This window comes from Euprymna scolopes, chromosome 46, assembly GCF_053919585.1.
Source record: "Euprymna scolopes isolate OS-2025 chromosome 46, ASM5391958v1, whole genome shotgun sequence".
NCBI classification, from domain to species: domain Eukaryota; kingdom Metazoa; phylum Mollusca; class Cephalopoda; order Sepiida; family Sepiolidae; genus Euprymna; species Euprymna scolopes.
This window is the reverse complement of record NC_136527.1, coordinates 191,863,689-191,868,057: the sequence shown is the minus strand read 5'-3', so window position 1 is coordinate 191,868,057 and position 4,369 is coordinate 191,863,689. Positions and strand designations below refer to the sequence as shown.

The 4,369-nt window shown below is 47.7% G+C and overlaps 1 non-coding gene across 1 annotated transcript; it reads right to left on the bottom strand.

Moving 5' to 3' along the window:
* Positions 1 to 966: 966 nt before the first annotated feature.
* On the bottom strand, positions 967 to 1,129 carry LOC145271535 (U1 spliceosomal RNA). The gene has a single exon (XR_013865946.1). It is a non-coding gene; the product is annotated as a U1 spliceosomal RNA (small nuclear RNA).
* Positions 1,130 to 4,369: the final 3,240 nt, after the last annotated feature.

The following is a 4,369-nucleotide window of genomic DNA, read 5'->3' as shown; positions in this document are numbered from 1 at the left end:
TTAGCTCCACTGCTAAATCCCCGAATACTTTTAATAATAATAAAAAAGTTTCTGCATATTATATATTTCCGTCTGCTACCGAATCAAATCGCAACGCTAAAAGAAAAAAAGCACAGTATTTTATGTACAAGAATACGTTATATGCAGATTTTAATAATAATTTAAAAAAAAATGTAAGTAAACCCCTTTTTTTTCAATAACAATGTTATCATATCTATACAGGCACACACTCTAAGCAAACAACGAATTTCACGACGCGGAGCTGCGACAAGTGACAGTTCCTCAAGAGGGTTTCATCGGCTGTCTAAAACGTCTAATCCGCGCATGCGCACAAGAGAATTTCATTAAGAAAGTGTAATTTCACAGCTCCAAGCAATTTTTATTTTGTTTTTATATGACTTTAGACACCGACATTAAACTTAATGATTTTATAATGTACACATAGAAAAAATAAAATATTAAAAACAAACGTATTATTTTTAATTTTATCATTAATATTGTGTAGAAATAACTGGGAGGGGGGTGCTGCAGTTCCACAGCTTCATGCACGAGCCGCCACTGCAAATGTTAAACAAAAAATCAATAATTCGGTACAAATCCAACTCACAATCAATTAATAATAAATAATGAAAGACTGTAGGGTCATGGGTGGGGGATTCAACCAATAGATACACGAAATCTGTTGGAGATTGTTAGACGTTTCCGTTCATCAATCTATATCAAAATAAAACAGTTTCAGTAGCTGTAGGTGACACCTTGGCCGATTCCTTACCCTTAAGAGATTGAGTATTTTATCATTTATTTTCTACTAATATAAAAAATATGATAAACTGATCTGGAAAACTCGCTTGTTTTGTGGCGCGTACAGAGATGGGCGATTGGAGAAAAGGGAAACTAAGAGGCTTTTGCACAACGTCGGTGAGAGTTGTAGACCTACCGACCAGAATTAGGTTTTTGATTGATTTATCGGGGTGAGCGCGTACGCAGACCCCACACTTAGAAATGATGCATCCGAATCGTCCACATTTGGGAAGATCGCAAAGGTCAACCCAACCGCAGTGCAATGGAAGGGTCTCACTCTGGAGGAACGACCTTATTGATCGCCGTAACCTCTATGCAAGGTAAGTATGATATTTAGCCCCTCGTCCCCGGCCTTGGCATTATCTACTGCCAAGGCCTCATTTGGGGTACGAGGAAGCTTAGGCACAAAGGCCAGTAAGGGGGAGTGGGGAAAAAAGGGGGGTCTTTTCTAGTCCTTAGCTAGACTTGCGTAAGATAGCAAGTACTTTATTATAAAACCTACACTAGAGTTTCTATCATACACTGTTTCGCCTAAAATTCTTACCCGGACCTACTTAAAATAACAGCTCCCCAGCTTACGGGATGGCAGGCGACATTCATGCTGTGATAAAAAAGAAGAAACACATATAACGTTATATACAAAAACTAAAAAGGGAAAAAATATGTACAAACTAAAGAGGTTTTGTTTTTTTTTTGTTTTAAATTAAATGGGGGTGAGATGATGGGGAGGGGGGCAAACTAGAATACACCCAAAAAGAAAGAAAAAGAAAACAAATTAACAAAATGCCTATGGGGGCGGGTTAGTAAGGGGACCCTCCCTACCTAACGGCTGGTCTGTCATATGAAACGCCCACTGTCTTCCGGTCCTCTTCCCCCGGGGGGAAAGGGTGAAAGCAAGCAGGTCGTTCCCTAAAGGGGAGTGGAGGAACTAGGGACATGTATGGAAAATAAATTAGGGTTGGGGATAATAGGGATGGATGGCGTCTTCCAAGATAATGTACGTAATGGGCAAAATAGGCCTGGGACAAAATAAAACAAGTGGACTATTGGGCATCATTGGAAGCTCTCCTAGTGCCAATCTATCAAAAAATAAAAAGCTATGGGAGCAGGATCCACACGCATACTACCCTAATCTAGGCCCTATAAAAAGCACAAGCTATCCACTCTTGGTGGTTACTGCCTATCTAGCCTTAAAACTACCCAATATTATAAGGTAAACCTTATATTACTTGTCTTGATTGGGCTGGGTTCCGAGAAAAAAGAAACCTCAGCACCCTAGGATCAATACCACTAGGGTGGAAACACGAACTTAAATCTAGCGCCTCGTCGGATGCACAAACTAGTGTTGTGCACCCATCTTCTATCAAAGTCGATGTGGGGCAATCTTTTCCAATCACATCTGATTTTCGTTTTAAGTTGATGCTTAAAACGAACAACCAGATCGTGATCGGAAACAGACTGCCCCCTATAGACAATGTCCAGACGTGAAACCCACGTCACTAACCTAGCCACCGCTAGGATCGCTAGAAACCCCAACCGTTTCTCCCTGTCAAACGGCGGATCCACATTATCGACTACGTACGCTAAATCAAGTGGCACCGACCGCTCGGGGTCGATGCGAGCCGTTACCCCCTCGACATACTCCCAGAGACTCCGCACCCCGCTGCAAAGAAAGAACGCGTGTTCTCTCGTCTCCTCCTCTTCCTCATCATTGCAGCGTGGGCACGGGGGATAGTAATAATCCCTATCATGATCGTCCCTGGCTAGTTTGCCGAAGAGTGGCAGCGCGTCTCGGACTAGCCTCCACGTAAGCGAAAATTCAGCATTGTTAATATAGCTACTGGCAGGCGCCCAACTCCACAGCGAGAGAACTTCCCCCCTCGACAGATGTAGCCGCTCCACCAGCGGGTCTTTTGCAGTCCCCTCCACTACATCCCTATATAGCAACCACCTAGGCCGTGCAAGGTCACTGGACCCCGGCAATGCCCTAAGGGCGGCTCGGCATTCGGTCAGGAAACACCTTTCCCCCGCCGGTCTTCTGCGACCTTCAGCGGCAGGGTTGGATATGAGCCGTGGGAAAGCTTGCTCCACGACTGGTACCCAGGGCGTTTCCTCCATCAGTGTCCGACTCAGGAATGCCAATCTTTCTGCGTGCTTGTGACTTAGCAGATCAGGCATCCCCAAGCCTCCCTCGCTAAGCTTCTGTGTACAGACCTGTCTACGGACATACGGCTTTCCTCCTACCCAAAGAAGTTTGAATAGGAGTTGCTCTAAAGCCTTACAGCGGTCCGCAGGCAGGGGAAGAACAGATAAACGGTAAAGGATCAGCGGAAACACGTATGTAGCACATGCCTCCGCACGACCCTTCAAGGACAATTTCCTCCGAATCCAAGTCCCTACTGACGACTCGACCTTAGTCTGTACTTCCGACCAATTCTTGTCCAGCTGGAGGTCCGGCCCGAACCACACACCGAGGATCTTTACTGGGCCATCTGTCCAGCCGAACGCACCTGGAAGCGAGTTTACCCCGGTCCAGGCGCCCAACCGCAGGCCAACCGACTTGCTGCGATTGATCACGGCCCCTGTGACAACTTCATACTCAGCGATCGCCTCTATCACCGCTTTAATGTCGGTTCGTCGTGCGACGAACACGGTGACATCATCGGCGTACGCGGACACCCTGGCAACTTTGCCGCCAGGCAGAGCTATGCCGCATAGGACTGGTCTCGCCGCCTCGTCCCTTAATTTGCGAAGGAAGGGCTCCAACGCCAGGACATAAAGCAGAGGCGACAGCGGACAACCCTGCCGCACCGACCGGGAGACCCCAAAGGACTCCGACAACCTACCATTAACTTGCACCACCACCGCGGGATCACGATACAGGGCGGAGATCCACTTGCGGAAGTCCGGACCAAAGCCGGCGGTTTCCACAACAGTCCTCAGAAACCCATGGTCCACCCTGTCGAACGCCTTGGACTGATCTAAATTGATCAGCGCGGCTTCTGTGTCGTCTTCTACCCCCTCTAAGATCGTGCGAATCAAGTGCAGATTGTTTTGAATCGATCGATCCTTCACAGCGTAGTTCTGATCCGGTTCGACCAAGTCGCCGATAACAGCCTGCAGTCGATTCGCAAGAAGGCGGGACAAAATCTTGAAGTCTGCATTAAGCAGAGTGATGGGCCTATAGTCATCTAGATTCCCCCCTCCATGTTGGTTCCCCTTCTTCAGAAGCGTGACCACTCCTTTGGTTACCTGCCTCGGGATCGAGTCCTGGGCAAACCAGTGGTTAAACACGCCCGTCAGAAGGGGCACAAACATGGGCGACAGCCTCAAGAACAGTTCGTAAGGTAAACCATCGAGCCCCGGAGATTTGTTGCGGCCAACCTGCTTCAACGCAGTAATGACCTCACGCTCCGTAACCATCCCCTCGCAGCTAGCCGCTCGGGCCGCAGTAAGGCGGGGCGAGCCAGCTAAATAGCTGCCAAACTCCTGGCCGCGGAGTCTGGGTAGTTTGGTGAAGCGCTCCTCCAAATGTTGCCGAAACCCATTGCAGATCTCCCGTGTCGAC